Source organism: Notamacropus eugenii, chromosome 5, assembly GCF_028372415.1.
Source record: "Notamacropus eugenii isolate mMacEug1 chromosome 5, mMacEug1.pri_v2, whole genome shotgun sequence".
Taxonomy (NCBI): domain Eukaryota; kingdom Metazoa; phylum Chordata; class Mammalia; order Diprotodontia; family Macropodidae; genus Notamacropus; species Notamacropus eugenii.
Window position 1 is genome coordinate 94,950,050 of NC_092876.1, and position 22,033 is coordinate 94,972,082.

Below are 22,033 nucleotides of genomic sequence, written 5' to 3' on the forward strand. Positions count from 1 at the left end.
CCTTTTACTCACTCTCCCAATGACTCAGGACCCCCAATTGTCGTTTACCAAACCACATTTTTCAGCTACCGCTGGAAAGTGAGTACTTCCTTACGAACCAACACTAGGAAGTAGGTGCTAATCTTATCCCCACATTTTACAGTGAAGGGAAGTGAGGCAGGCAGAGCTTAAGGGACATGGCCAGGGACATAATGTCTGAGGCCCTAGAGAGTAGTATTCTTTCTCTTTCTGAGACTGTGTACTCCAAATTAAAAACATGACTGCAACTGGCAATCACTTGAACTTGTACATCCAAATCAGACTTATAAAATCTCACAATTTTAAAATGTTCTTCCTTTCTAGAGGTATCTTCACTTCTTTGCCAATCATATCCTATAATTCGAGGAAAAAAAACTGGTGCAGATTTGAATAAACATTCACATTTTAAAATATTATTTGTCATGTACAGGGAAAATGACAAGCAAAAATTATTTACACACATAGCGGTCTTTTTAAAATAAAAGTTTATTGATATCTTTTGCTTTTTCCACGACTAGAATTTCTCCCAGTACTCTGTCCCATTCTATAGAAGACAGCCATTCCATATTACTAGTATTTATTATGGAGGGAAAAAATGGAAAGTGGGAAAAATCAAACTGATCAATACATTGCAAACATTTGTAGAAATATCCAATGTAGCACACCAGTTGTGCTCCCAACTCTGTAAAGGAGTAGAGTGGGAATGTCTTCTCAGATTTCTTTTTTGGATCCGTGCTTGTTTATATGAAATTTGCAGTAGTGTTCTGAAAAATTTCTCCTCTAGGAAGAAGACTGAGTGAAGATAGCAGCAGATAAGAGAAATTGCTTCAGGTTTCTCCAAATGGAAAGGCAGATCTGGAGACAGTATTCTCCCCAGTCATTCACTGGCAAAGCTCTTCAGGGCCTTGGATGGTCTCTGACTTGATCATGGAGGAGAATTGGTATTCGAAGATGAAATCTTATGTACCTTGTATCAGGAAGGAAACATGGGAATATATTTAGTGGTTGGAGCTGCTTGAATTTCTGATTCCATTATTACTTAAGAGCAAGACCAGGGTCCAGAAGCCAGTCCTTATCTACCTATAATTTTTACCAGTCTGGGGATGCACGCATGGATGTCATGGTGTTGGTTTTGGGCCTCCAGAGGCTTTTGGGAGGAAGTGCCATAGAATCACAAAAATGAGGAGGAATAAGACAGCCAGGATAGCATGAAGAAGTCTGCCAATCAAATAGGAATGTCCTGTGCGGTTTTCCAGGACTGATGGGGTGAAATTTCCCCCCTCAGAAGAGTTCAGTGATTGGTTTTCTTCATATTCCAATGCCAGAGTCCATGAGTCTTTTGTCTCTGAATGGTATCCACTAAAATGAGCTGGGTTTTGGCTCTTCTTGTACAAGTCCACAAAGCGATGTGGTCCTGGGATAACCACTTGTGCGTGTAGTGAGAAGGATTATCATCAAAATCACTGACTGGGCAACATGGCAATCTGGGCCCATTCAGTTGATGATCACCCTGCAGGCCTGTTTTGGCTATTACACTTAACTTTACTGTCCTATCAGGGGTCTCAGCTAATGAATTCCCCTTTATCTGGTTGCCTGACTCTTTACTCCACCTGTACCCTTTGAGGCTCAAGTCACTGAGAGGGGGAAATACCTTTTTTCTTCAGTATTTCTGTGGAATAGCTCAAAACGACTTACAGATTAGAAAGAGGAATATACCCCTTTCTCTAGCTGTATTGTAAAAGGGAAGAAATTGGGGACAGAGTCTTTGAGGAGAGAGTACAGTCAATTGATCTCAAAATTTCTCTTTAAAATCACATTTCTCCCTTTCTCCCATTCTCCAGAGAAGAAAGAGGGTAGCCATGGGGGTGTCTCTCTTACTCTTTAGAAGGTATAAGTACTAGGAAACTTAGTTTAAGCTATGGTCAGTGACTAATTGACTAAGAGAGGTGCTGATGGCCTGGACTGGCTCAAACTATTACTATTTCCCTCCCCTCAGTTGGGTCAGCAACCACAACAAGGATGGAAAAGACCCTTCTTATTGAGCCTTGAAAGGGGAAGGGAGGTCAGGGCAGTTGAGAAGCTTTAAGACTAGATGCAGCTGGGAAAGTGGATTGGCCTTCAGGTGTGTCTAATCTCAGTAGTTTATTGTAGCACCCAAGACAAAAAAGATGTGGAAGGCAGTCATGTCATGATTTCATCCTCCCTGTTGCTTTGATAGAGCAAGAGAAGAGCAAGAGAATCCTGATAGGTGCATATTTCCAAAAGGTGATGGGCTAGTGTCATCTCAGTGACGAGTTTACAATCACATTTCTAAAGGGGATCAAAGCACATGTTGCTGCTCTTGCCTAGATTCTGGTTGGCATGCAGAGAGTCTGCCCTGTGGTTGGATTAGCAAGTCTTTTGTCCACCCCTTACTAGAGGGATGCTATGCAAAACCAGGAAATGGGTATTGGAAAGCCTGGGTTCACTCAATGTAACTTGGCAGTGGTGGCTAGATTCTATACACTACTATAATGCCTATTATTTATTGAAGTCGTCAGAGAGAACACTGGCCTATACTTAGGGCCCTCCTTCACCATGTCCCTGAGTATGAGGCCCATCACTTATTTCTATCCCTTCTTATTTACTTTTCCCTCCTTATTTTCCTCAAAATCTCCCTGTATATATGATTTTCTGCTATCTCAGGAGACATTTCCACCCAGTATTCCAACCCCCTGATCTAAATATAGGATGAGTTGATTTTTCAAGCACTAAATATCCCAATATAAGGGATTACCTGTTGCCCAGTGTCATGTCCTCGTCAGGGCAGCTAGGTGGTGCAGTAGATGGAGCACTGGGACTGGAGACAGAAGGATTCATATTCCTGAGTTCAAATCTGGTCTCAGACACTTCTAGCTATATGACCCTGGTCAAATCACTTTGCCCTATTTACTTCAGTTCCTCTGTAAAACGTGGTGGAGAAGGAAATGGCAAAACATTTCCGTATCATTGCCAAGAAGACCCTAAATGAGGTCTTGAAGAGTCAGACTGAAAAAAAGAGTCTAAACAAGAATAAACCCTGACTGGAGAAAAGTCACCCTGATTGGTGGAAAGTAAATAAGGAGATAGACTGAGCTCTCAATTCCTCCTAATTACTTCATCATGGATTGGTTGTTGGGAATCTTGTGAGGAGTGAAAAAGGATTAAAAAAAAGACTTGACAAGGTCCAAATATCAGTTATATCTTTACTCTATTCTCTACCTTATCCTAGTATTATCCTGGTATCATTTATAACCAATTTACTTGAAAATCAAGAGATCACCTTCCTGATGTCATAGGTCCTTTTCCAAAAAGAAGGATAAACAACAACCTGTGAGTAGTAGGAGCTGCCTCACTGGGGATGCAACTGGCCAGTTCCAGTTGGGCAACACTGCTCCTTCCTTCCTCCTTCCCTCCCTCTTCTTTCCTTCTTTCCTCCCTCCTTTCCTTCATTTCCCTCCTTCCTTTCCTTACTTCCTTCTTTCCTTCCTTTTTTCTTCCATCCTTTCTTTCTTCCTTTCCCTTTTCCTGCCCTTCCTCCTCATCCCTCCCTCCTCCTCTTTCTCCTCTCCCTCTCTCCTTATGGGGAATCATGCCCTGAACTGTGGGTGCTCTGTCCAAAGGAATTAATATCTGAAACCTCACAAAATATCTTGGAATTTACAGGCTAGATTTCATTTTTTTTTCCTTTTCCTCCTTTATTTATTGTACCTTAAAAAAAAAAACAAAAACAAACAAACCTCCGAGGTTCAGCAGCAGCTCCCGGCAGCATGACGGTGGGAAGCCGGGCTCCGAGGGAGGGCTGAAGGCAGATACCTTCGCAGGTTCCCGAGGCGGGAGCGAGAGGAGGAGGAAGCCCATATCTTTCAGCATCGCAATTAGAAGAGGAGGAGGGGGAAGGAACGGAACCTGAGGGGCAAGAAGAACCTCTGCAGCTCTCGGGGGCCCCCAGGGTGAGGCGACGGAGGAGGAGGCAGCCCACCCCAAGAAAGTTCACTTTGCCTTTATCCCGGAGAGATGCGAATCCCTGGAGGAGCAGACAGCTGGAGAGAAGCCCCAAAAAGAAATATCGGAAGAAGCTCAAGAAGTATGGCAAGAATGTTGGGAAAGTGATCACCAAAGGATGCCGATACTTTGTTTGCAAGTCTTGCCACGGCTTACTCATCACCCTTTACACGTCAGCCACCCTCCTTTCCTTGGTGCGCTAATGGAAGTCACGCAGGCAGTGGCTTTTCTGTGAGAGAACGCTGATCCTGCCACCCTGGGAACACAATGGGGCATGCAAGCATCACGACCTTTGACTCAGAAACTACTTGGGACTATATAGAAAAAAAAAAAACCAGTCTTTTCTTGTGGAGGTGGATGAGAGGTGTTGAAGAATCAGTCCCTTCCCTGATTTCTGGTGCTTTTTAATTTTTGGAGTGTCCTGCCATCAATGGAATCCTGGTCAGAGGGAAGCATGTACAATGGGCCCAAAAGGATGAATTGAGGTTTCTCTCAAACAAGATTCTCAGTTATAGAAAAATTAGTTTGCTAAATCCTGAGTCTGTGGCTCAGCAGCCTGAAGGAAAGGCACCGGAAAGGTAGAGTTCAGGCCACTGGACTTAATAGGAAGGAGACTCCCAGTGAATTTAGATGGGGAGAAATTTTAGCTAAGAGTTGGATGCTCTGTGACCCTTTCCCAGAGTGAATCTTGATTCCCTGGCCAAAATGGAAACAGCTCCCACTCATCATCCCATTATTGCAGATGAAATGCCCTACAGGGGATGCTATCTCCTTTTTGTATTCTCCCACTATTTCCACTGGAAGTCTCTTGTGTTTTACTCTCTGTTGAAGGCAGGAGAGTACAAGCTAAAGACTGAGGTAGTTTGGATTGGGAACAAGTTGGGGCTGGGTCAGGGCAGGACAGTTGAAACAAAGAGATTCTGACTTTCCATTTTGGAAATGAGTAAGTTGAAGAAAGTAACAAGGAAGTAGAAGAAAGACAGAGAATGAAGAGAAGAGAGCAAATGACAGGAGAAAAATGGAAGAGATAATAGAGAAGTAAAAGAAAGTAATTGATGGGAAAAGGAAAGTTAGAAGTAAAGAGTTTGGTTTTATTAGTAGACAGAATTTAGAATTCTTGAAGGAAGGTAGCAGAAAAGTGAATGTTGCCAGTCGGTTCTTAAAAAAAGAAAACCCAGACCCCCAAACCTGAATTATATATACATACAAACACATTCCTAGTTAGTACTTAAAAAGCTGTGATGTTATTTTGGCTTGATTTTATCTACTTGGTCATTTTGCTATAGGAACACTATGTGATATGCCATGGGTCCCACTACAAAATAATTTTTTTTCATGTCACCTTATACTCAAATGGGTCTCTTGAACACCAGATGGAGGCCTCAACTTTCAGGGTTTTTTTGATGAATTCCAGTTTAATGGCAACCTTAATGAGATAAGGAGTAAGGTAAAAAAAGAAGTCAAGGACAATGAGAAGGAAAGGCAGTGTAACTTGATTTTTCAAATTCTGAAGCATTAATGTTAATATATATTCATGTTTAAGGCAAACTTGGACTGAATACCTATGTGCATCATCAAACCAGCATTGAAGGTGTTGCTACATGGTCAAATTTTAGCCAAAATGATGGAAGAAAACTAGAGCAGATTATTAATTTTCATGGCAATAAGATAATTATAGAATCCCTGTCAATTTCGCTTCTTTCCAAGCTCATCTTTTTTCCCTTTTTTCCATCTGTCAGTGACACTAGGTTTAGAGACATAGGTCAGGCAGTACCTTTGAGTGTCTACTTATATGCAGAAGGGTAAAACCAGAAGAATGAAAACTTGGGAGGAGAGAGCAAGGTTATGTGTGGTGTTATTTACTGGTGACAGCTGTCACCTTCAAGCTGTCAAAGACTTCTGATAGGAGAGGACCCTAGACTAAAGTAGAATGGTCTATTCCTTGGAGGCACAAGGTTGCCTCGAGTGTTTTCCCTTTCCCTGATGCTTTTTGAGTGAAACTGTGTTCCTAAAAGAAGTGAATGATGAAAGGTCGGGCATGATCTGACCCTGACAACTGTATAGCCTGGTTAAGAATTAACTTGTGTTGTGAAAGTCAAACTAACCCAGTTTTGTCCTCACTACTTGGTTCATTTTGAAAGAAGATTCATTCTGTCAAGCTGTTGCTCTCCCATTAACCACAATGATTTATTTTTTCATTTTCATTGGGATGAGAAATTGAGTTATTGATATCATCATGTTCTGAGTAAAAACTCCCTTTTATATTTTTCTCCAATTACTGATTGATAGACTTCTGGAAGTTTTTCCTTTGCTTGTTCATGAAAGACAAGGAAATTTGTTTCTTTTCTACAGTGTTTGTTTCTTTTCCTACAATGTAAATAACAGTTTGGATTTGTTTAATGAAAAAAAAAACCTGTGACAATTAACTTTCTGACTTCGTATATTTCACTTATGATTTCTTGAAATACAGCTTTGGAAACCCAGACTTTGATAAAGGCCATTAAGATTTAAGAGGCATTTACTCAGACAAACTGAGACCTGAGAAAGACCTTATTTTTAAAAATGCCAGGGTCTCCCACTGCATTCAAGACCATCTCCAATCATCACTACCTATGTCTTGCCATTGGGCCAAGATGTCTCTGCAGGAAAAAGTGAGGCTGGGGACTTTGCACACCCCTGCCTCACTTAAATCCAATTCATTTGCAAGTCAAGAAATCACCTTTCTGATGTCATTGGTCCTCTTTGAGAACAAAGGACAAAATAACAACAACATCCTGGTATTCAAGTAAGCAGAATTGGCATAGATTTGCATGATCATCACCATTTTAAAATGTTGTCTGATTTATAGAGAAAAAAATATTAAACAGTGCAATTTATAAAGATAGTTTTTTAAAATAAAATTGTTTTGATATATTTTGTTTTTTCATCATTTGAATATTTCCCAACATTCTTCCCTCATGCTCTACTAGAGAGCCCTTTCATTTAAAAAATGGTATTTAATATGGAAGAAGGTCAGAGAGGAGATGAGAAGAGAAAAAATATTTAGCAAAACTCATCAATACATTGGAAAAGTCTGCAAAAATAAGGCATGTACCATACCCATGACCTGTGTACTTTTGCAAAGGCAGAGAGTTTGGTGAGTTTTCTCATATTTCTTCTTTGGATTAATGCTTGTTACTTGCAATTTCAAAACATTTGCTTTTGATGTTTTGTGGTCGTTCTTGCCATCTTCTTTGTCATAGAGTACTCCTAAAACCTGACTCCAGAAGAATAGGCTGAGACAACCTGACTGGTTTCTTTTGGAAAGCTGATGTCCCTCCCACACAGCTGTCTCTTAGGGAAAGGGAAAAGCAAGGGAGAAATAGGTATGAATTTCAGCACCTCCACACTCCCAAAGCAACAGAGGTTAGTCTCTGAGGGGTTTACACCATCAATGCTTTTACATAAAAGTTGACTATCAGATTGTAGGATGTCTATCCGTAGCTCCCTGTGGTTTACATCTGTTATTAGGAAGTGGCAACAGTTGTACCCCAGTCCAATCCACATTGACAAAGTCTGGGCTTGCCATCTGGGGCACAATCTATGGGCCTTCTGGGATGACAGTGGGATATGTACAGCCCCAGCGAAGGAGGTTCACAGTGATCAAGTTAAGGGATTTGGTCATTAGTTGGTCAAAAGTACCTGACATGAGTCTTCCCTGGTTGAGGTGGCTTCCAGCCAGACAGAAGTTGACCAAGAAAACCCTATTCAAGGGTGGAATTTCTGGGCTAGTGATTAATCATGCCTCCTGTTGTTCCTACAAGGTATTGAATGATGAACTAGCAAAGACAGTTTGAGTCATGTGGTTGACAATGTTTACAGGGATTTCTGGGATCAATATTGGTATGACAGGTGATATTAACACATATGGAGTAGTTTACAGCCATAGGAGCTATGGTCATATTGGGCAGGGACAAGGTTCAGGACTCATTCATTTTTTTTCTTTTTGTCCTACTGTGTGTGTTTCTGTAGGGTGGGATGAGGAGGTGGGGCTACCTACCACTGTAGTTCCTGACACTGCCATATTTTCTATTTATACAAAATTAATCATAATAATACCATTAGCTTAAACACAAAAATTTTATTTAATGATAAGAAAATAAAACAAGAATAAATGTAACACCACTAATGCACAAGAGAAGAGAAATACAATAATGATCACATCACAGTTCACATGCTAAACTGCATCACATTCTCCTATTTTAACAGTGGGGGAGATGGAGCCCCCACAGAGAAATCTAGCAAGGAGTCACATAAACAAGGTCAACTCATGTGTATAGGAAAATTTAGAACTCTGGGACTATCGATATTCATGTGTGCATTTTCTTCATGAATATTCAGTGTCATAAAAAAGCTGCTTTTCTGCTGATAACTGTTTTTAAGATTCTCCCTACTATTTTATTGCTAGACAAATCAGTATTTCTTCTGCTCTCAAATTAATGAAACAATGATAATTTCTTTTAACCTCACAATCATTCACACTAGTGCTCAGTGTTACACTAAAAAAGGGAAAAGAATTTCCGTTAAATCAGAGAACTGCCAATTTCCTCAACATGGATCTCATGGGCAATACAGACAAGCCCAGTCTTTCCCTCCTTCAATTGGATTCTGCCTCATCCAATCAGACTTCATTATCTTGTTATTAGAAAAATCAATTTTAAAAATAGAATTGGCTGACTTCTGCAACTACTCCATCATCTTGGGTCCACTCACTCAAATAATTTTTGAAAGTTTTATTTAACAAGTTTCATTTGATGCAGCATACCTAAAAGGAAATTCCAATCCAAATTAAATCAATGCCTCACAATTTAATATAAACACCAAGACCAAATTCCTAGAATATTCATATTGTTTCTGAAAATTGTACTTATTAACTTAAAAAGAAACGAACCTTAAATGTGCCTTGTAGGATGGTAAAGGAAATAAACTAAAACTTTTTTTTAGCACTTCTAATTTTTATTCAATTTAGTTATTATACCATGAATGAATATTTTTCTATGTTCTAACAACATCAAACTTGAATTTAAAGAAAAAATTTTTATTTCAGTAGCATAAACCACAAGCTTGAATTGCAAAACAAGGTTTTTCTTTGTTTTTGTTTTTAAGAAAGTTGACTAAGGATCAATAATGAGGATGCATTATTGATTCACTTCCCATCCTGGATGTGACTGATATTTCTTCCATTCTATTCATTCCCATAGATACAAAGCTCCCTGAGTTCTTGTAGTAGCTATTCATCTCTCCTTGGCTCTCTGTGCAATGTGTCATTGAAAAATTGCTGAAGTTTTCCTGTAAAACTTGATCACATGTATTCATGCTGATCTGACCATTGTAAGCTCCTCCATAAGCTTCATTCGACTTCTGGCTAGACTGCCACAATTAGACTGGTTTGATAAGCCCATGCCTTCCATCATTTGGGGATCATAAGCTCTACTCTCTGCTCCTGCATAGAATTCAAGAAGACTTCTAGGTACCTATGCCGCATATTTGCTTTGTCTTTTGATACAGCTGCCACAGCATCTTCATGAGTAGGAAATTTAGCATCTGCTTCTCCAGTCACTCTGCTATCAGGTCCAGTTTCAGTGTATGCTCCCACAGTTTTGAGTGGTGAGAAAAAAAACATAGATATCATTTTCAGTAGCTTTGTAAGGTAGTCCTCTCATGTGCACAAAATGACCTGCTGGAATCTAGAAGGTAGACCAGTTGTCTCCATAGATATGAGCACACATTCTTAAATAGTAATTGAAGTTTCTCCTAAAGTAATATTAATTACTACATCCATTGTCATCATAACATGCATATCCAGTTTCATAGACACTACACCTCATTCTTCCAATCCCAGCTCCTCTACCAAGATTGTCATGGTATCTGCCAGTCTGAGGTCTATCATAAGGACCTGAACGTTGCCTAGCCATTAGCTTTTGGGGAAGATCATAATGATTACAAAGTTCTGTTTGTCAGCAATTGAAGATTTCAATGTACTGCTCACAGGTATTCTTTCCTGGTGTTTTTTTCGAGACTTTTTAACTATTTCCTGGGAGGCAAACTGCATGAAGGCTTCTCCACTATTCCTTTCTTGAAAGTCTACTGGCAACATTATCCTATTTGGCATGATTTCCAACCCTGAAAAAAATTGAATAATGTCTTCCTTGCTGCAGCAAATGGGAGTCTTGTAAGGCACACATTGTCACCGCGGGCAGTGTTTGGAGCAGTATGCTTCAATACCCAAGTTATTTCAACTCTAACTTGAAAACTTTGACTTATCTGTGTGCCATGGTCTATCTATCATTTTATAGCATTAGTTTGACTTCATCTTCAGATTTGAGTTCAACAAATGCTTCTCTACTTGGTCTTCCCACTCTGGTATAGATGAAATGAATGCCTTATGTCCCATTTGGAATTTTGCATTCTGAGAGGAAGTGTTGGACAAAGGTAGTTTGTTTTCTATGAAAGAGATATTTCAGAGTATACAGTGGCAGAATGTGAGATTGGGAGAACTTAAGTTGAAGGGGAAGATATTAATTATGCTTGCTAACAATCCCTGGTCAGTGGGGGATAAAGAATGTGATTTGATCAATAGCAGATGTGGGTTGAGAATCATAGAAATGCAAAAGGTATAACAGGGTGAAATTATAGTAGACATTAAAGAATGCATTTGAAGTAGGTTATCATAGTCCTTTGGGGGTCAGTCTTTAGGGACTTATTCCTAGAACATCAGTCTGTGTAGCTGGGAAGAGGGTGGACAATTTTCTCTCTGAGGCATTGTGCTCCAAATTAGATGTGGGGCTGCAGCCCCTTGTCAGTTGAACTTGCACATCCAAATTGCTTTCACCTCATATCTTTAAATTTCCTTCCCTTCTGAACAAACCATTTATTTATTCCCAATTGTATCCTAGCATTCAAATAAGCAGAAATGGAAAAGATTCAAATGACCATCTATATTTTAAAGTATTGTCAGAAACCTAGGAAAAAAATCTATCATACTATTTACAAGAATGGTAGCCTTATTTAATGAATATTTTTTCTTTTTTTTCCATCACCAGAATTTATCCTAGTATTGCTCCTCCACAACTTCAGAGGAGTATTCCACATAATAAATGATATTTATTATGGAAGTAGAAAAAATGAAAAAGAATTAGCACAACTGATTAATACAACAAAAAATCTGTAAATATGAGTAGTTTCCCACTTCCATTGGCCTCCCACCTCTGCAACAAAATTAGGTTAAATCGTCTTCTCAAATCTCTTTTTAAATCCATTCCAAAATTGGACCAAGCAAGAGGTGCTGCTCAACACTTGATGGAAAGGCAGATCTGGAGATGAGTTTTGTTGTTAATTCTCTGCTGAAGCATTTCAGGGAATTGGTTGGTGGCTGAATTGAGTATAGAGGTAGTTGTTCAGTCTTAGGAAGGCAGCACCCTATGTGCCTTTAAAGCAAATGGGAAACTTGGCAGTGTGTTGGGCAGTTGGTGCTGCTCTAACAGCTGGTACAAGTCTATCATTTCTATAGGTATCAAGGATATAATTTCATGAGTGAGTTTCATAGTGTCGGCAGTGAAGCAGCAGAGAGTATTGTTGCATTTCGCTAAGATCCAGGCAGTGACCAGCAACAGGAGAGCCAAGTGAAGAAGTAGACAGAGGTGGTGAATTTTGTTGAGAAGAGAAAAACTGTGAGCCAGGCAGCAAACTTGTCGAGTAAAAGAAGAGAGTGGCCTGGTGGTCAGTAAATGCCTCCACACCAATAAATACCACACAATTGACTGGGTGATATACGTGAATTAAATGAAGCTCCAAGGAGAGGTTACCCAGTACTGCCATTAGAGGAAAAAAGGAATCTGTGTCAACAAAAGGAGGCTAAACCTTACTCAGTGAGTGCAAAAAAATAGAAGGAATGATTTTGAAAAAGGTTTAGGATGAAAGCTAGCTTATTGACTATTGAGTAGGCATTCCAGATGGTAAGATGAAAGAGTGGATTACTTCAGAATGGAACATTGTGGGAAATAAAGATGAGAAGGACGTTAAAGAGGAAGCAGTCCCTTGTCAGTGCGGAATGAAAAATATGGTTTGGTAAATCTTAACTGGGGGATTCTGAGTCACTGGAAGAGGTAGTGGAAGCCAGAATTTGTTGTTTAATCATGTCTGACTCTTCATGACCCCATTTTGAGGTTTTCTTGCCAAAGATACTGAAGTAGCCTTCCATCTGCTACTCCAGCTTATTTTCCAGACGAGGAACTGAGGCAAACAGGGTGAAGTGACTTGCCCAGGGGCACACATCTAGTAAGAATCTGAGGCCGGACTTGAACTACTGAAGATGACTCTTCCTGATTCCAAACCCGTGCTCTATCCACTGCACCACCACCTAGCTGCCCCCGAATGAAAAGAAGGGAGCATGTTAATCATTAAGGCATATATTGTAGGTATTAATACCTATGTGATCATCCTCTCATTGAGTCCTCTCTGGACAGCAGGCAGCAGAGGGAAGCTTAAAAAGGTTTGGGGATAAGCTAATAGGTGGTCTGAGAGATCTGAGAGGTAAGGTTGGAAGGGAAAAATTGGAGAGCACTAGGGCAAAACAATGACTTTGAACTTGTAGAAGTTTGTTGAAAGAAGCAAAAATAATTAATGGCCTATGGAGGCTAGAACATTCTTTCTTACCCTGCAGGCCCAGGAAAGGGAACTGGTGTAGATTTCTGAGGGATTCTTAGCTTCCAGAAAAGTTAAGTTGAGTCATTTCTATCATTGTATAGGAGACAGAGAAGGATTAGATTTGGAAAGGAAGGTGATGTACAAAGAAATCATCATTTTTCAAGAGAACTATCATAGAGAAAAGGAGAAATCCTGCAAGACTGGTAGAGAAGAATAAATATCCTGATAAAAAAAATTAGCAAGAATACACATGGTAAATGACAGCTTTATGTAACTAATCTGCTTATTCAATGCCATTGAATTTAAATTAGCAAAAAATAATATTTGGCTGAATTAGAAAAGGTCGTAACAAAATTCATTTGGAAAACCAAAGAATAAGAATGTCGAAGAAATCAATGTAAAAAATGTAAAGATTGAGGTTTCAGGGATAAGAATTAATTGTTTGTTTAAAAAAATTGCTGAGAAAGCTGGAAAGCAGTTTGACAGAAATTGGACAGAGGCCAATATCTTATACCATTTACCAAGACAAGGTCAAATGGATATATGACTAGATATAACTGGAAAGATCACAAGAAAATTAGAAGATGGAAGATATTACCCATGAGACTTACAGATGGGAGAAGAATTTATGAATAGAAAAAGAAATAGAGAGCACTGTGAAGTGTAGATTGGATTATCCAATTATCCTAATTGGATATTGTCATCATTTGATTCATAAACAACCTTAGAAAGTAGTGCTATTGTTATGCACATTTTACAATTAAGGAAACTGAGGGAAATAGAGATTAAGAGATATGGTTAGAGTCATAGGGTCATATAGCTATTACATATCTGAGACCTGAATAGTAACATTTTTCTCTCCTTCTGAGGTTCTATACTCCAAGTTGAATATATACTTTCAACTTCCAATCAGTTTACTGGCACATCCAAATTAAGCTTATCAAACCTCACAATGTTAAATTCCTTTCCCATCTTCTCTTTATTCCCAATCATATTCTAGCATTCAAGTAAACAGAACAGGTGCAGATTTGAGTGACTATCCATATTTTAAAATATCATCTGAAATTTACAGAGAAAATGACAACCAAAATTATTTACAAGGATAGTAGTCTTTTTTGAAATTAATTTTTTATTGATATCTTTTGTTTTTTTATGACTAGAATTTCTCCAGTGTTCTTCTCTCATACTCTACAAGAGGGGCATTCCATGTAAGTAATATTTATTACAGAGGAAAATAATGGAAAGGGGGAAAAAATCAAACTGACCAACACATTGAAAACATCTGCAGAAATGTTCAATGTACCACAACAATTGTCCTCCAACCTTGGTAAAGGAGTAGAATAGGAATGTCTTCTCAAATTTCTCCTTTGAGTCTATGCTTATTTATATGGAATTTGCAGAGGTGTCCTGAAAAATTTGCTCCTCTAAGAAGAGGACTGAGTGAAGATAGCAGCAGATGAGAGAATCTGCTAATTACTAAATTGATGGAAGGTGGATTTGGAGAAAGGCATTCTTCAGAAGCCAGTGGCAGAGTTCTTCAGGGCCTTGGTTAGTCTCTGAACTGATCATGGAGGAGGACTGGTATTGGAACATGAAACCTTCATGTACTTCAGGCAGGAAACATGGCAGTATGTTGGGTGACTGGAGCTGCTCTAACTGCTGGTGCCATTCATTAGCAGTTCAGATGAGGAGCAGGGTCCAGAAGCCAGTCCTTACCAGTCTATAATTTGTACAAAGTCTGGGAATATATACATGAATTTCGTGGTGCTGGTAGTGAACCTCTAGGATGAATTGCCATAGCATCACATGATGAATAGAGACAAGCAAGCCAGGAGAGCAGGGAGAAGAAGTAGGAAGGTCTGAGGTAGGGTTCTGAAAGTGACTGGATTGAATTTACCACCTTAGGGTAGTTCATTGCTTGGTTTCTTTTATATACCAATGTCAGAGCCCACGAGTCTATTTTTCTGGCTGAACTGTATCCATTGAAATGAGCTGGGTTTGCGTTCTTCTTGTACAAGTCCACAAAGTGATGTGTCTGGTCCTGGGACAATTATTTCTGTTTCACCACTTGCACTTGTAAAGAGAAGGATTAACATCAAAGCAAAGTTGATTGGCCAACATGGCAATCTGGGCCTAGTCATTTGCTGCTCACCCTGTAGACTTCTTTTGGCTATTAGACTTAACTTTACTCTCCTATCAGGGGTCTCAGCTAATGACTGCCCATGGAGATGAATTCCCCTGTCCAGATGACTGGAGATGACTGAGTGTCAAGTTGAAACCATGTTGTCAGCAGGAGGAGTTAAAGACTTCTAGCCCACCTCCTCATTAAATATCCATCAATTAGGGTTGATTTTCACTTGTCAGGGGCATTCCTTTTTATAACGATATTTACAGCTGTCAGAGTCTTCATTGAGCTTCTTTGGTTACTTAGAGAAACCACTGAACATCTATTTATTGAGGTAGCCCAATTAATAAATTGTTTGTTAATTAGCCAGAAATTCTTGCCTCTCAGAGGATTTTATTCATCACATATAAGTTAGTTTCTTAATTTGAGGTTTTCCAAAAGTTATGGTGTTTATGATTAATTCCGTAAGATTATATTATATGAATATTATATATTGATATCTATCATTTTTCTTATCCACCTTTTTTCCCTATTATTTCTGTTCAAAGTTATCTGCTAAAAAGGGCATTCAGCCCCTGAAGGGCGTAGCTGAGGAGGGAGATTTGCTCTTAATCACATGCTCTTTAACTAGGTGGCTGGAATCCCACCAAACTGGGAGACCTAATTTCTTTTTCTTTCTTTTTTTTGGCAGTGGGAACTCTAGTTTTATTCTTCATTGTGAAACTCGGGTTACAAACTAAGCAATGTAGTAATTGTGCAGAAATTAAAGCCAGACCTAGATAATAAAAAGAATAGTGAAATTGAACAAAACACATTTAGTAGCTGCTCTTTGAAAAGCATTGAGCTAGCCCCTGGGAGATAGTTCTTCTAAGATAGATGACAGAAGCATGTCTTCTGGCAGTAAGCCTGATAAAAAAGCTTTTATTCCCCATTTGGACACTGAAGTAGACGATGACAGACAGTAGTGCCTTTCTTTGCTAGAAACTTCTTTATTGATTATGTGTTCTAAAATTTAATATGTGGGGTTATTGAAAATACCAAAATCTCTGCTCTGCTTCAGATTTTTGTCATTTGTCATTCTGAATTTTCAAGACAATTTATTGAACCTATAGTTACCCTGAATGTGGAGCTCATTGAATTTATGGCTTCTTCCATACTACGTACTTATTTGTAATTTGAATGAGTTTGTGCTCTTTCATTTTGGTGTAAAAGTCATAAAAAACACAGTCTCTAACAAATACAAAGAGAATAGGAACTGGACCTGTGATTTAAGTGATATAAGGAACTGCTGGGTGATAGCTTAGAGCACTGAGAGGTTAAGTGACTTCCCCGAGATTAAAGAACCAATGTGTGTCAGAAGCAGGATGTGAAGTCTGAGTTGGAATCAGATGGACCAAGAATTCTGTTAAGGATTCTAATCCTGCCTTTTACCCTTAGTTCTGTATGATTATGGATGTCAGGTAACCTCTGTAAATCTCAGTTCCTTCATCTGTATAATAAGCGTGATAATAACCCCTTCTTCTCTAGATTGCTAAATGATCTGCAAGCCTTAAAATATAATGTTAGCAGTTTGCTATTAAATGAATTTAACTACATAGTTGAAATGCTGTCATAGTTATAAGGAAGAATTCTGTGTAGCAATTATTTTTGCATCCTTGGAATAGTTAATGTTCATCTAGTCACAAGAAATTTCACACAATTGTATGGAATTGAAAACTTTCTGGCCTTTGTAAAAATTCATACTATAATTATTTTTGACAAGACGAGACTTAACTTCTGTTTAGAGTATAAATAGAATTCAATCTCGGCAAGCCTTTGCCTGGAGGAGAAACTCTTTGTCCTTGATTCTTTTCATTAGAGCTTTGGGCAACTAAGCTCATGAAGGAGAAAACTAGACAAAGAGGTCCAGATGGAGTTGGCTTCCCCTGTCCAGATGCCTTGAGGCTGCTTAGTCTCGTGATCAAGCCATGTTCTCAGCAGTAAGAGCTGAATACTTTTAACCCACCTTATTAAATGCTCACCAATCAGAATTGATTTTTGCTTGTCAGGAGAGATCCATTTTAGGAGAAATTTAAGTCATTTCATGGTCTTCCTTTGCATTTTAGTTTACTGAGAGAAACCCCTGATCAGAACCACTGACCATTGATAATGTTTGATATAAAATTTTAGAATAATCTCTTTGTTCTCTCTGAAGCAAACTCAGAGAGTGCCTCTTCCTATGTCAGCAAAAGCCAGCCAAGGCCGACTCTACATTCCTTAAGGAGACCTTTAACCTAAGACACTATATCTTGAATAATGAGGCTTTCCTTTGTATCTTGTTATCTATAGACATATACTATGTTATGGCATATTAATGGTGAAGAAAAATAGACATCTTAGGTTGTAATTTCTATTGAACTTTGTTTAGCCTTTTCCTATGTCAGTTATCTGTTTAGGGCAGGAAGCCTGCCACTCACTAGTGGTGGGATTTCCTTTCTTGTCACCGAGACATATGTTTACCCAGCTGGAATTGCAAGGCCTGACCAACATTACTTTGTTAATTGTCTTGTCTTACTAAATTTATGATTTGTTCAACTAGGAGAGTTCCTTTCTCACAGCAAAATGTATATAAGCCAGAAGATTTCTGCACTGGGTAGCCAGAACATTTCTGGCTCCATAATGCATTATGTTACCGTTGTCTTTAATAGGGAATTGATCAATTAATTAATTAAATCATAGAATGTATGCATTTAGTTTGTTGCCTTTTCTTAACAAAGTTTTCAGGTCAACACCATCAATTTATTGATTGATGATTATCAAATTAATAAATTGATTATTAATTACTAAGAAGCTCTGTCTCAGGGTTTTCATTTGTCACAACATTTTGTTTCATAAAACTGTTATTCTGTGTATGCTTTTGTTATATAGGCTATGTAGGGGCAAATTTGCATTAGTTCAAAATCACTATGTAGAAGTTGGCAGAATGGTCCATTTGTGAAAAGTGAAAATTGTCTGTACACATAATTGGCACAGATTCAAATCACCATCTATGCTTTAAAATATTATCAGACAGCAAGGAAGAGAAAATAATGCAACACTATTTTTTTTATGACTAATTTCTCCCCAGTATTGCTTATTCTCTACAAGAGTCATACCACATAATAAATCATATTTTTTAGAGAAAAGTATTGAAGGATAAAAAAATGATCAAAATTCCTCAGTTCATTGTAAGTAACTGCAAAATAGTCAATGTCCCACACCCATGGACTGCCCAACACTGCAAAGGAGTGGAGTGGGGATGCCTTTTCATCTCTCTTTTTTCAAAGTGTCCTCGTTGTTTGTCATTTTGCAACATTCGCTTTGTTCTTCTCATTTGAGTTTTCATGACATATAAAGTTGGATTAATACCTCTAACCAGGCCAATTCTCCCAAAGAAGTTGAAGATAGAAGGAGTGTGCTCTTATGACTAAGAAGTGTCCATAAAGACCTTTTTAAAGGGTACCTAAATCCTGAAGAAAAAAGTGACTGTCATTAGAGGACTAGCTAAAGAGTAAAATACAATGTCATATTGTGTGTGTCACCATTTTTGTTAGTCTGCTTCAATTCTGTGTATGTTTCATGCCTGTGCCATTGTTGTCATTATTGGCAGAGTCCTAACCATGGACATGAGCATTGTCAGAGGTATTACAGTATGGTTATGAATGTTATTACTTTCATTGGGCAGTTAGGTGGTGCAGTGGACAGAGCACCAGTGCAGGAGTCAGGAGGACCTGAGTTCAAATCTCACCTCAGACACTTGACACTCACTAGCTGTGTGACCTTGGACAAGTCACTTAACCCCAACTGCCTCCTCCTGGGTCATCTCCAGTCATCCTGATGAATATCTGGTCACTGGATTCAGATGACTCTGGAGGAGAAATGAGGCTGGTGACCTGCACAGTCCTTCCTTACTCAAAACAAAGTCAAGTGCAAGTCATGTCATTATTTCTCTGATGACATGGTCTTCTTTGGCAACAAAGGATAAACACACACATTACTTTCACCACTATCGTTGGCATTGCTATAGTTTCAGTGTGGTTTGTCACAATCAGCATCAGTATCATCAGTAGCGTCAGAACCAGAATGTTTATCATTATTCTCCAATTTTTTGTATCATCAACATCATTGTTAGCACCATTACTGGAGTTATTGTCTTTATCTTCATTGCTGTTTTTATCATCATTACTTTTATCAAAAAGGTTGTCACCATTCCCATTTTTATCTTCATCATTGTCATCAGTCTTGTGCCTCACATCGTTACAGGTAACATCATGGTTCTCATTATCCACATTGCTAATATCATCTGTGGAACTTTTGGCATTATCATCATGATTGCCAATACCCTTGTTTCTATTGACCTAATGGCTACCACTACTAGCATTATGGCCCTTGTTTAATTAGCCATAATTTCACCAGTCTCTTTGGTACTGTCAGCGTGGTTATCACCATCATCATTATTATCATTATATTTGTTACCATTTTCATCATCATTATCCCTGTACTTAAAGTTGTCCTGGATACCAACAGCGTCCTTATAATGGCTATCATTGTCAGAAGTGATTTCATCATTGATTAACCATCACTATCATTACTGCTCTTGTCTTCACTTCATCACCTTCAGCAGCCTGGGATGCAGACGGGGATGTGGAACACAAAAAGGAGTCTTTTACTTCTTCAAATTGTCCTTGGATAATTTGGGCTGGGAAAAGAATCTCAAAGAATTCTTTTTTCAGTAGTGATATGCACTACTATTGGTCTCACTTGAATATGACATGGCAAGCTCTTGGACCAGAAGGAAACCTGAAGGTATTGCTTCATTATATTTAGTTTGGCTTCTTGATTCATTCTCTGTCTTCAATTCTTGCTCTTTCTCTTCCATTTCCAAAACTTGTTTCCTCCTTTCAACAGATTCTCTAGGTGTTAGCTCAAATAGAGCTTCCAGGTTAAGAAAGTGGAGGTAAATACTTGCTTTTTTCCAGGAACTAACTGTGAAAGGGAAGAAGCAGAGGGTGAATAATCTCAGAGGAAGTTAGAGGCCAATAGTCTTGAAGTTTCATTAAATCTCTGTCGAAAATATCATAGTGAAAAAGAACTAAATATAATCATCATTAATTCTGGATTATTTTCAAGTTCTTTATTCATTAAAAAAGCCCTTCATTTTATTTTCCTTCTTTGTTGCTTTAAAGTAATTCAGAAAAAGATCAACACAAAAAGTGCTGGAAGTGTCTTTCCACCCCCAAAAGCCAGTTGGTAGTGGAGAATGCCCTGCTTTCTGAAATGCTTCCTTATTTATGAATTCGCTTAAATCAGGAAATGTAAACAATGTAGTACACTGGAAAAGAGCCTTGAAGACAAAAGAACTGAGTTTGATCTAGCTCTGCCATTTACTATATGGACTTGAGCAAGGCATCTCTTTCTGCCTCTCAATTCTATATTCGTCAATTATCTCTAAATGTTTTTGATCTCTTGAACTCCAATTCTATGATTTTCTTTTGATCTTAGAGTCAGTATTGCAGTAAATTTACTGGTTGTGTGGTAAAATCACTCCTTGTACACACTTTGCCACCTGAGTTCCCCAGTGTCCTGCCTTAAGTTGCTCTATCTCAACTGGATCTACCCAACTGGGAGAAGAGACTTCAGGAAGCCAAGATGACCTTCATGTACTCTAGACTACATCACTGGGAAAAGATATCACTTCTGTGTTGGAGAAAAGCCTTCCGTTTGCATACAAAGAGGCTTAGTCTAGGAGCCTGGGGGGACTTTTAATAACTGAATGAGCAGAGAAATCCAGCTTAATGGACATTAGAAGTTCAAGTACATTCAGAATCTAATCATTTAGTTTTGAATGCTTTACTGTCTTGTCCTGTTACAGATCATGTCTTGTCAAATCCAATCTTTGGGTTTCTCTCCCCAAGACTCCCAATGTTGCTCCTATTCTTGTAAGACTAAATGAAGTTGGTGTAAGTCACAGAACTGAGTTCACTGGCTCCATTATAACTTGGTGTTTTATAATGTCAACTTGACTCTTACTGCAGAAAGGCAATTCTTTTAAACTTCCTTAACCTATTTTGTTTCCCACTGATCACAGTGGCAATAACAAACATTTTTATTCACTCTCAACCTTCCCACATAACCCCTGCTCTTTATCTCCTCAGTTGAGGATTTTATCACATATTTAACTGGAAAACAAACCAAAGCCATTGGATTGGTCTCTTTCCTTCTCATCTCCTATCAATTGGATTTGTTCCTCATTGGGATCTATCAAGAGGTGGTCATTTTTCAGTGGGATCATTTGTTTAAAAGCTCTCTTTACTGAAGAGAAGATTTAAGCCTCCCTTTGTCTAAGCACTTTGCACTTAGTAAAGAATTAGAAGACTGTTGTGATTAACTCATTAAGGAAGTAGACTCCCTCTTCATTGTTTCTGAGAGAACACTGATGCACTCAGAAAGTGTCTCAGAGTTCAATGGAAGTAAATGAGGCACTGAGCTGGGAATATAATTAAGCGCCAAAGGGTGGTCCTGGGTGATGGGAGAACAAAGGAATTTTTCTGTTGTGCACTCATTGTGACAATAGTAGTTCACACCTTCTTTATGTGAATGAGAAAGGGGTGGAGATATCTGAAAAAAATATATAAAAGCATAATGCTGACTTTCACAGAGAAATCCATGCTCTGATGCCTGAGTGGGCCCCAGCTGCCGCTGTGATCCTGACTGAAAAGCCTCCTAAGTAGGATTCCAAAGGTAGGTGCCCTCCTGGAAAAATGCCCCCTTTTTCCTACAGATCTGTGAAAATTGAGAGCTGGCCTGTTGAGAGGACTTGGAATCACTAGAGATAAGGGATTTGGTTCATGAATCCGTGATTACAGCCACATTTCTTACGCTGCCTAAACTTTAGTTTCCTCACTGGTAAAATCTGGGATTTTAACATTCCCTTAATTCAGGCAGACTGTCAGATCAAATGGGATAATACATGGAGACTAGCAGTAAGTCTCTGAGGTTACCCAGATTTTATTTAGGTCAGGATCATTCAAAAAGAGAAGTGTTCTGATTCTAAGACAGTGATATTATTCTGGACTGTCCTGGTTGGGGAGATTAGGTGTAGCTGAATTCTTAGGGAGGACTTGAGGTAGCATCCAAATGCTCTGGAGTTGTCCAGCAGCAATA

The 22,033-nt window shown here is 38.7% G+C and overlaps 2 pseudogenes; one reads left to right on the forward strand and one right to left on the reverse strand.

The window, feature by feature from the left end:
- The first annotated feature begins 3,806 nt into the window (after nt 1-3,806).
- On the forward strand, nt 3,807-4,511 carry LOC140504866 (required for drug-induced death protein 1 pseudogene; annotated as a pseudogene).
- Nucleotides 4,512-9,201: 4,690 nt separating this feature from the next.
- LOC140507636 (heterogeneous nuclear ribonucleoprotein H2-like) lies at nt 9,202-10,092 on the reverse strand (annotated as a pseudogene).
- Nucleotides 10,093-22,033: the final 11,941 nt, after the last annotated feature.